Below are 12,203 nucleotides of genomic sequence, written 5' to 3'. Positions count from 1 at the left end.
TTGGTTTTCGCCATGGGCATTCAACCACTCATCAGTTATTAAGAGTTACGAACTTAATTCGGCTCAACAAATCTGAAGGATATTCGACTGGAGTTGCTCTTCTTGATATAGAGAAAGCATTTGACAGTGTTTGGCATGAAGGTTTGATTGTAAAATTGATGAATTTTAATTTTCCTCTGTACATTATTAAACTGATCAAAAATTATTTATCAGATCGCTCACTCCAGGTAAACTATCAGAATTCTAAATCTGATAGATTACCTGTTAGAGCTGGTGTTCCCCAAGGCAGCATACTGGGGCCCATATTGTATAACATTTTTACTTCTGACTTACCTGATTTACCACCAGGGTGTCAAAAATCTTTGTTTGCAGATGACACTGGCCTTTCAGCCAAAGGGCGAAGCCTTCGTGTCATTTGTAGTAGATTGCAAAAAAGTTTGGATATTTTCTCCACTTACTTGCAAAAATGGAAAATTTCCCCGAATGCTTCCAAAACTCAGCTTATAATTTTCCCACATAAGCCGAGAGCTTCTTATTTGAAACCTTCTAGCAGACATATTGTCACTATGAATGGGGTTCCAATTAATTGGTCTAGCGAAGCTAAATATTTAAGACTTCTGCTAGATCAAAAATTAACTTTGAAAAGTCACATTGAAGGCATTCAAGGCAAATGTAACAAATATATTAAGTGTCTATATCCACTTATAAACAGAAAATTAAAACTTTGTCTTAAGAACCAACTTCTGATTTACAAACACATTTTAGACCAGCCATGTTGTATGCTGTGCCAATATGGACTAGTTGCTGCAATATCAATAAAGAAGGCACTTCAGAGGATTCAAAATAAAATTTTGAAAATTATTCTGAAGTTGTCCCGTGGTATAGTACCAATGAATTTCATAGAATTTCTAAAATTGAGACATTGCAATAAATGTCCAACAAAATAATTTCCAATTTTAGAAAAACATCGTCGCAATTTCTATTGCAACGATTAGCTCCTTGTACCCTTAGTATAAATTAGGATAGGTTTAGTTTAAGTTGAAAACATTGTAATTCCTACATGATTCAATTCAACCTGAGGAAATATCCTAACTGCCAGAGGCAATTGAAATGTATTAATAATAACTAAAAATAAAATGTAACATAGCTAATAAGGATGATAGTGTTAAGAAAACACGGAACACCTAGTCTAAGAGATGAATGCATGTATTAGATAATTAGCAAATACAATTAGATTAAAAAAACAAGAAGGCTGTGGGAGTGTAAAGATCGGTTTAGACTTCTTGGATTTGAAGAATCGATGTGTCGACACGAATATTTTACCTGGCTATTGATTTTGTTCATTCAATTAGTCAATTAAATATTTTTTGAATTTGTTTAGTGATTGCATTTTGAGCAGTTTTTAACAAAGTCGCCTGTTTGTGGTCAATCGATCACCTTTTGTGATAGACATCCAGTTTTCCGTGAGTGGTAATTGTAGTAGCCAAGCGAATCCGTTCTCCAACTTGCTTTTTTTTGTTGAAAATAAGCGCTGGACACTTGCAAACAAATGGCGTGTTCACGACTCACGAAAAGAACACTAAATGATCTTCATTTACTTTCTTTGTCTCCTTCTAACAATCTAGAATTTCCTGTCAGCCTACTGAGATTCAATTTCAAATTTCTTCTCATTAGCTTCTTGTGTGCTGGCATTTCAAATGCCTACTACGATATAATTTCAAATTCGTTATCATTTTATTTTATTTAAATTCTATTTTATTTATCAATGTAACAAAAAACTGCAAATGTTTTTTTAAGTCACTTTATTCCCCACAATGGCCGCCAACTGACCTGTGCCTGTGGGTGGCTTCTGATTTGACACTTGTGGAGGTCAACTGCACCCACTGCGTCGAGCAGTCTGACCAATGTACTAAATGGAAAGGTTTGGATTAATTGAAATAAGGACAAGCCTCCCGGAAGCCAAAACTAATTTCACTCGCGTTTTCGAGGGCACCCCACTCGATTTGGAAGCAACGCACAACTGTCATTTTCACTATTTCATCTTTGCTGTATCGCAGCATGCGTGAAATAATGAAAATGACAGTTGTGTGTTGCTTCCGAGTCAAGTGAAAAACACTGGAAAACCAGAGTGTAAGAGGAGCTAGGAATCCTGAGTTCATTTTTTTTTAAATAATTTTCACCAGGCCTAATTGAATTTCACCGAATAGAAAGCTGCAATCCACTTACAAATTCTCCGTAAACTATTCATCGACAATAATTGGACATCCGATACTCCACACTTCCGTCGCTATCATAACCACTAACCAGCCATTCATCAAACATAAGTGTTGAACGGTGCCCGGGTACACATGAGCGTGCATGATGGAAACTAAAGAGCGTCTATATATTTTAGTCCCATAATATTTCACATGCTGTTGTTGACTAGTGAAAGCAGAAATTGCTCCAGTTATGGGGACCAAACACTGGCTTCTAACTGGTTGCCAATGACGAAGTAATGGAGATACCCACCATTACGGTGTCGTAAAATTTGAGGTTATGATGCAAATCAACGGTGACGGGAGATGATGACGGCCCAGCAGCTGGGTTATGGCTCCAGGGTATGGTCTTTGAGAGAAAAGGTCTCTTTTCTTGAACAATCTTCTGTCACTTATGATGCCAGTTAGTGGCGATGACCCGTGGCTAATGGCATGATTACGAGTAGTTTGGTATGAGATAGAATGAACTGAATGGGAGATTGACACTCTTCAAGTTTAAGACGTAATCCTTAATGGGTTAATAGCTTGTAGTTGACATATTCTGAAAAGATGAACTTAACAGACAATGCGATTAAGGTTGATGACGGTTTAACGTCGAGTAAGTGGATATAAAGCAAATATAAATTTTCAATCCATGAATGTTGGTGAAGCCTCATCGGAAGGGGCACGTTGAGGACTAAAATATACACCTCCGATCAATCAAGCGGATGTTTCAATGCATTCTAATGATCATCGATTATGTCCTTGCCCACGAGTGTCCAACCGCACCGCCCACATAAACGCATTATCGTCAATGGAATGATGAGCCATTTCAGTCCCTACCAACAACAACGGATCTCAATTATCAATCAACACAACATGATAATATCAATTAAACTAACAATTCGCTTCCCATTTCCCGCATGGTGGGCGGCGAATGATGGGAAATGTTGAAAAAATACACCCGGCTCTCATCGAATTACATGCGCATATCGAGATAACATTTGACGGGTTGATCAAATGTCAGGGGGGACCGCCCTTCACGTCAAAGGTTAATGAAATACATTTAGAAGTTGAATATTACCAACTGGTTCGACAATCATCAGAGCGCAGTCAGTTATTAATTATACAAATATCGATCCTACCAGGAAGATGCCCCCATAACTCATTTTGCGGTGGTGGTTTGACGTTGTTTTTACGAGCGGACTAGGGTGGTCGGTATTGGCCATTTTTGTCAAATACCGGTTTTCGGTATTTGATGGAGTCAATACCGGTAATACCGGTAGAATACCGGTTTTTGTGAAAATTTCAGGTAGTAAAAGAAAAACTTTTGATTTGGACTTCTGGATGGAAAACAATATTTGTTGACAAACTTCAAATGTTAAAATTATTGCTTGTTGATCTGGGCAAAGCGAAACTTAAGTAGACATTACATACTGAGCGATCCATCTCCCAATCCGCATTGCATTTTGTTAGCAATGTTGCCAACTACTGAGAATGCCCTCTCTTGTTCAACCGAAGTAGGACGAATAGTTCCAAGACCGTCGAAAATCAGTGTCAAATACTTGCCCTTAATCCCTTTCGATTCATAGTAGGAGAATTTCTTACGGGTTGTATGCAAGGATCCTGGAGTCAACGTATTTACCACCAGCAATGCAAGTGTTTTGTTTTGCTACAGTCTCTTCACAAGTTGCTCTTCAATCGATAAACCAGAAAAATGTTCAAAGAGGCATCTTCTTCGTACCGATCGTCAGGTATGGTCGTTGTCTCAGTTTCAACGTTCGCATCAGGAATGATTAGATGCTTCAAGATTCCGTACGCTTGCCTTATCAAAGTAGCTCTGGATGCCTTGAAGAAAATGCCAAAATCGTTTCTGATTAATTGCTTCACGGCAGAATTATTCAAAAAAGCAAAAAGATCAGTGTATTTGGATCGTCTCTCTTGGATTCATTAAAAGCATCGAAATAGTGGCGAAAATTTCTATGGCTTGATTTGATAATAGTTCCAACGTAAATTGGAACGCCACGTCAGCTTCATATAGAGTGCAGAACTCACAGAGCAGTAGTTCCACAACAGCTTGAACAGGTTCGAGGGCTTGAATTATTTCAGCGTGCCTTGGCATCAGCCACTAATCCAAATTATTTTCCGAATTCAGAACGGACATATTTTTACAGAAAATCGTTTTTCACAGGTGATCTACGGAAAAGAACTACTACGGCTCGTACAGTTTTCACAATTTCTTACATTGCGGGAAAATTCTGGACGATATCAACAATGTTCATTGAAAAAAAAGTCAGATTTTTTATACTGACAGCAAAATTTTAAATACCGAAAATACCGGTATTTTCCGTATCTAATACCGGTATTTTCGGTACCCAAAATTGGTCGGTAATACCGGTATTACCGGTTTCGGTACTACCGGTTAGACCACCCTAGAGCGGACTGACTGGACCACGGAATTCACCGGATAACTTCTATATACTTGCCGCGTTTTTAAATAGTTCATAATAGCCACATTTTTCATTCTTCAAACAACAATTTTACTATTGGGAAAGAGAGGGAAAGAGGGGTTAAGAATTTTACTATTTACACATTTAGTGTGACGCAGAGCACTTCCAAGCTAGTATTTAGGATATAGCTTACTTAGGTGTAGTCAAATAATTGTGGGCTTCGTGGCCGTGCGGTTAGCGACGTCAATCGTCTAGACGCATGTGCTGTGGAGTGTGGGTTCGATTCCCGCCCCGGTAAGGAGAAAACTTTTCGTTAAGCGAAAAGTTCTCCATTGGTCCACTGGGTGTTGTGTAAATGTCCTGTCCATTGTCTAATGCTAGACGTTAAGTGTTCAGTCTGTGCGACCTCTGGTCGAAGACGGTGACCCTGTCTTTTTATAATATACAATCGATATTATATATATTATATGACCCTGTGACCCTGTCTTTTTATAATATACAATCGATATTATATATATATTATATTATGTATATATCTCATTTTTGATAGCAAATTTATTAGTTTATCTATTCGCTAAGATGCTGACACGAATGCACCTTTCTGGTGTAAAATGTCATTAATAAATAAACAAACAAACAAACTATTCGCTAAGATACTACAGCTGTAAATTTCCCATAATTATCAATTCTCAAAAAATATTTTCTTTTGTGGATGTACTAATACCTCCACTATTGGTACCGTTACCCTAGTCCAATTTACGATGTATAACTTATAATGCTTCATCATTTAGTTACATATATTTGTGCTCAAATATTTTCATATTCTTGTACATTTTGTTTCCTCATGTTTCCTCATATTTATATATTTAATGGATGGAATCACTAACAGCAACCAAGCTACCACACCAAACCCGATGCCACGGAAATAGTACTTTTTCGCAATTAACTCTTTCTTTTCGTAAAATGTTGGTCCTGAGAAGAACCAATTTTCTTTTCCCAATTCCCATTCCAATAACTAACTGCATCCAATCGCTTGTCGAAACCTTGCGTTGCAACTGTCCGACCACCACTTGATGATTTTTAGCTAAGCCTCCAAAGGTTGACATAATTTTTCAGCATTGCCACACTGCCACCCACTCCTTCGTGCTGCTGTGTCCGCTCCGCTGCATCGAATGTCGAACCGCTCTCTGTGGAATCCCGATCAAAATGGCTCACGCGCGCCGAACAGCAGCTTTCTTATATTTAACAAATTAAGCCCGTTAGCCCCGCCCCTTTGTGAGCTGATATGGTTGTAAATATAATGTGCACTCATAACGAATAATGAAGGGGCGGGGCTAATGGAATTACTTCATTTGATATAAGAAAGCTGCTTTTCGGCGCGCGCGAGCCATTTCGATCGGGTTTCCCCGAACAACGGACCGTTCGGAGAATAATAAATTCTAAGAATCCAATGAAACTTTCTCACAAGATTCTGAATTTGGTTATGAGATGTTGTTTATCTATAGATCTTATTATTTATTTATTTATTACTTATCTTATAAGATGCGTATTGTTGCGAGGAATGACAACAGAAGTTTGACTCAAGACGAAGTTTCTTCATATTACAAAACATTATCTTTCGGCATCTGTCTGTCCGAGCGACGTTCACCGATGGGTGGTTGCTGTAGATAGTTTCCACTGAGGTGGCGTCTTCATTGATTTTATACAAAAGAAGGTTGATCCGACTATCCGAAATAAACTTTCTTCAAAGTGTAAAACTCAATCGTAAATAGCGAATTTGATAGCGCGTCGGGAGGAGATGATGTAGTGAATTTTAATGGATGGAATCACTAACAGCATCCAGACTACCACGCCAAACCCGATGCCACCGAAACAGTCCATTTTCGCAATTAACTCTTTCTTTTCATAAAATGTTGGTCCAATTTTCTTTTCCCAATGTTCCTTTCCAACTAACTGACACCACAATTTGTAATAAATTTTCAGCATCAGCACTGGCGGCGCGGGATCGCCACAGTGCTATTTTTATGGTCAACCTTTTCTTCATATGAAATTCTGGTTCGTTGAGGTTGTATGATCTGCAGCAACACATCGAGCACCACTACCAATGCGATTGATTTCCTTTGAAAATGTTATTAGCACCTCCGTGATGCTGTGTCCGCTTTGATGCGTCTGCTCTGCGTGAAACCTTGTTCAAACTGAGGATTAGATCCAAACCCGCAAGTGATTGATTTTTGATGTCTGTGCTAGTGATGCATGAACGTGATTGGTTAGTTTACCTATTTCTAAACTTTTCATCAATTATCGATAATAAATAGTTAAAAATCAGTATTTTCAAATAAATACAAAGAAGCGTTGACTCATTCTTGATCGAATGGTCCAAAAAAATTGAAAATCCATCGAGAAACGGCTTAGATATTAAAATTTAAAGTCTATCATATTTTCGTGACGGTCCCCGATTTTCGCAATCGTAAAGTGTACCCCGAAATAAAAAACACAAACGTAGTCCTACGTCAAAAATTCTGGTAAAAGTCTAAATCAGTAAAAATGATATTTTGTGTTTGAGACATTTTAAGGCAAATTTGGAGCTGGTGCAACTTCTGTTGCTGAAAACGCAACATTTCAGAACGAATGAACCATCAGTCCAAAACGTCAGGCCCATATATTAACTGTCAAGAGTTGAATAAAGTGCCCTGCGATGTTTGGCTAGTGCGTTTGAATAATATTATTCCGTACGTCAAACAAGACCGAAAATGTTGAGGAAGCATTTTCATCTATTTTTAAATTTCAAATTAAACAATGTTCCTTTCGTATTTTGAGTTGAAAGAAAAAATATCGATTCTTCATTTTAGGACCCTATTGGACGTGAGAGCAGGATGTGCTTCGGTGAGAAAAGATATATGAATTACGTTTAATACTTGAACTATTTCAAAAAAACATTGAATTAATTTTCAGTGGAAAGCTAAATGCGTTTCCGTTGAAGATATAGAATTGTATGACCCGTAACGCTGAGTAGACACCTTTACGTGGTGTGTTACGGGGTAAGATCTACCATGGTTACATTGCCAGCTACAGGCAAATCCTGACCCAACGAATACCTTCCTCATTATCCAACTCCGTAGTATTTGTCGCTAAGTCGGTGGCCACTCGTTAAGTAAGTACCACATCAACACTTTTCGCCCTTCCCTGGGCGTGGCCAGGAGTAGTAATCCTCATATTTTTGTTATTTTTGTTTAAGACTGGAATCAAGCACCATTCCCCTTCTTAATTTCTGATGGCATTCTAGATAAGGATATCAAAAGTAAAACATTAGTATCAGTAGTTTCCAATCTACGAATTACACCGTAACAATGCTAATGCTAATTCCGTTGAAGATACAAAATTGTATAACGTAGTGAGATTTAGTGAAGGAATTTATATATATATTTTTTTGAATAGAGTTTGAAAGGCTTTATTGAGCGGCGCAGCCGAATTTTTCTATGAAATGCAAATTGGAATTATTAAAAAATCATTTCGAAATTCCGCGAAATTCCGTTTAATTTCGTTAAATGTATGATTTTTCTGTCGAAATTTTTAAAATTTAACGGTACGAAACGAAATCAGAAAATCAGATTTCGCCATACTCCGAAATTCCGCGGAATTTCGTTTCGAATGCCCTAAAACGATTTTTTTCGAAATACCGCATATGCTTACCAGAGTGTAAAATAATCGATTTTTTTTTGAGAAGTCCACCTTTCTTCACTTGTCAGCTCACTTTCAGACGCATTCATAGTCAGCACTGGACTGTCAATATTCGATTGAATATTAGTCATTGAATATTTATGCACATTCTACAAATTGATAATTTATCTGAAATCTAAACATGTTTCAAATGAGTGAAGTAATTTATCACATAGAACTGAGTCCGATTTGCATCTATTGGAACGTACACACGGTCAAGCAGTTCGACCAACATTCACTCCACCTCTCGTTTGTTAAAACATCCATCAAGTTTTACCAACAGCGGCACGCACAATCAATTTATTCGACCAACAATATCACACACGAACGACCGAAGCGCCAACTTGAGCACCAACAATCAAAAAATATATGGGGGTTCGTGCAACTTCACAACAAATGCTCAAACATGTTCGGCGAATCTTGACTCCACCCCCGACAACTCAAATCAAAATCAAACCGTTTTATTTTTTTCCAACCGAGCCGCCAACTGTCAAATGGTTGTTCGAACAACTTCACACACGTTCAAACAAAACAGCAACCGAAGCGTTTTCTTGGGGCGGAGTCAATGTTCGTCAAACCGCTTGACTGGTGTGTACGTTGCATATGAGGCACTTTCAACGGTAAACATCAATATAAACAATGCCAATTATGTTTTTTTTGCGCTTAGTAAACACACTCAGTGACAGTCGAATGAATGAGTTCGTGGAGTAGTCGTCTGACTATTTCATTCTATGTTTTGAATAATCATGCGATGTTTGTCAAAATTCGGACTGAAGTAGCTTCATGAAAATGAATATTATGCGCTCTGATCTCGACACAAACCCCATCAATAGATCCATGCGACGTAAACACCAACTAAACTCCAAGATTGGATGGTTGAGATCTTGGAGTTTGGTTAGTTAGTCCACCAAACGAAGCCAATCCATACAGCCAAGAAACCACCTATAGATCCATGCTCAACATCCCTTTTCTGACGACGACCATCTCCAACATCCTGAAAAAAGACTTCAAAAACATAAAAATAGCCAGACGAAATTTCAAAACAACAAAAACAGATCCGACATAAACAAGATTAGCAATATCCCAGAAAATATCATACACGCCAAAACAGCCCTCATCCAACATATGATAAACAATCAGCACACCTTCAATCTAGACAACACACGACAAACAGCTCTACCATTATTAGAAATGTGTCATAGGACTGTCATGAGGACCCTCCTTAGCCGTGCGGTAAGACGCGCGGCTACAAAGCAAAACCATGCTGAGGGTGGCTGGGTTCGATTCCCGGTGCCGGTCTAGGCAATTTTCGGATTGGAAATTGTCTCGACTTCCTTGGGCATAAAAGTATCATCGTGCTAGCCTCATGGTATACGAATGCAAAAATGGTAACCTGGCTTAGAAACCTCGCAGTTAATAACTGTGGAAGTGCTAAATGAACACTAAGCTGCGAGGCGGCTCTGTCCCAGTGTGGGGATGTAATGCCAAAAAACAAATAAAGAAAGTCATATTCAAAACACACCCAATACAGTACACTACCGTAACTATGTGAAGGGTCTGAATATAACATACGCAGGTATACTCCACACCGTTAAAGCCAATTCTTCTCGCAGAGGAACTGCTCACCACCACACAAGATCAGAAAGTGTTAATGAGACTGAACAGATGAGAATTTTATAGCATCCGCTACCGCCATCTCTAAACCAACCATTGAACATTGTCTAGTCCTGTCTATTATTGTAGTGCAAGTCGTGTGCAATAGCAGTGTTTGCCAAAGTCCCTATGTTCACACTAAATGTTTAAACTGTAAGACAATTTTTATGTAAATTATATTATGGTCGTATTATGTTTTTATGTGTTACAATTGTTGGATTACGAGAAGTCCTACCTATGTAAACAACGACAAACCAAATAACGAAAAACGGTAGACTGTGTAGGTTCTATTTAAATATGTTTTATGTATTATGTTATGTATTATAAGTCCATGTTCTTATTTTAGTTCACCCTTGAAAAAGGCCAAAAATACAGGCCGAAACGTCGGGCAAAACAAAACTAATCGTTTTGACTAAATTATTTTGATTACGCTATCTTCGATACGCGGGCGGATTGTCAAAAATGCACATGTTAACACAAACTATTGCTTTTAAGCTTTTAAGCATTAGAGGAAATAAATTTCCAGTTGATTTTTTTTCTCGCGTTCCGTTCGCTGTCTGTCAATTTATACATAAACAATTTAAACTTAAAAAATGAATATCAAAACAGGAATGGAAATTTAAGAATTTTTCTAGCGGAGAGTGCTGCATACAATACTTGGTGAAAAGCTTAGAAATGGTGTACTGTACAATTGTGTTGGAAGGAAGATGATGTGTTAAAATTATTTTCTAAAATAAGGCAGACTTCTGTGGGCTAGTAATTAGTGAAAATATTGCAAAACAGATATGAATCGGTTTTTGCTGTTCCCGTATACTAAGTATACGTAAAGGCTATAGGATCATTCCAAAAACTGACATTTTGATAGAAGGCTCGGAGACCCATAGTGTTATATACGAATACGACAAATTGAGCTGATGTCTGGATGTGTGTGTACAAAAAATGTAAGACACTTTTTGGTACTTAGCATGATTCGATTTGCTTGCAAACGATTGCATCGACGCTGAAGGTTGCCTAGTTTTTGTTAATACTGAGATTTTTTTTCAAAAGCTTTTAGTAAACTGCAAAGCGTTCTGGTAAACGCAAATAATTGTGAATTAAAAATATTCTAAATCTAAAAAAATATTTTTTAGTGGAAATGGACGAGTTGGTTGGACTCGCGATGCCGGAAGATCTGCTGTGCTCTGCTGGATTAGTGTGGGCTTGCTACGAAAGCAAGTGTGGCAATGGTAGAAAACGGATTTGGACAAATTTCTGCCGCCAAGAATCCAAAACTTCTGGCGCACTGTGGCTAGCAGGAGTTGCGGCCCTGCGTGCAGTAGCTTCAAGTAAAAGAAACTAGCCAGCAGAGTCGACAGCGGGTGTTTCGCAGAGAGTACGATAGGATGCTTGACGTAATCGGAGAGTGTGGCGTTCCGCAGCCGGCCACCGACGCGAATAATGCGATCTTCGTCGATGTATGGCTTCAGCCACTTCATGGCGGATGATTTGATGACTGGTTCGCCGCTCGATAGGTGAGAGATCTCTGCAGGAAACGACTGTTGTTGAGCTAGTCGACACAGATGAAGTTCATCACGTTGCAATTCTTTGGTGGAAACTGGAGAAACGGTATCGTTGCGAATACTGAGTTGGTGGTAGCTATCTGCGTCGGTTCGGCGCAGTACTGCGCGTGCTCGCAAGGATTGCAGGTATCGTAAACAGAATGCAGTAACGCGACGAAGATTGGAGAAACTGGTGTAGCGTGCGAACAGATTGTCGTGGAAGTCGTTCCGAACGACGCTCAATGCAACGTGTTGCACATTGCGTTCTTTGGCAGTAGTATCTGCTACTTCTTCAGTGGGAATGAGATTTGGCCAGTGATTTGGATCTAGTGATAACCAAATTGGGCCGTTCCACCAGCGCTTGCATTGTAGCATGTCGACAGGGTTGAGTCCACGTGAAATATCGTCAGCGGGATTGTCGAGACCGGATACGTGCTTCCAGTGACTGTCATCAGTCTAATGCTGGATTTGTGACACTCGGTTTGCCACGAAAGCCTTCCAACGGTTCGGAGGAGATTGAGCCAATGGAGAACGGTAGTGGAGTCCGTCCAAAAATAAGCGGGTGGTGACATCTTCAAGGCGAAAACCACCTTCTCGAATAGCTGCGTTGA

The sequence above is a fragment of the Armigeres subalbatus genome, chromosome 2 (genome assembly GCF_024139115.2).
Source record: "Armigeres subalbatus isolate Guangzhou_Male chromosome 2, GZ_Asu_2, whole genome shotgun sequence".
NCBI lineage: Eukaryota > Metazoa > Arthropoda > Insecta > Diptera > Culicidae > Armigeres > Armigeres subalbatus.
Note: the sequence above shows the minus strand (reverse complement) of the source record.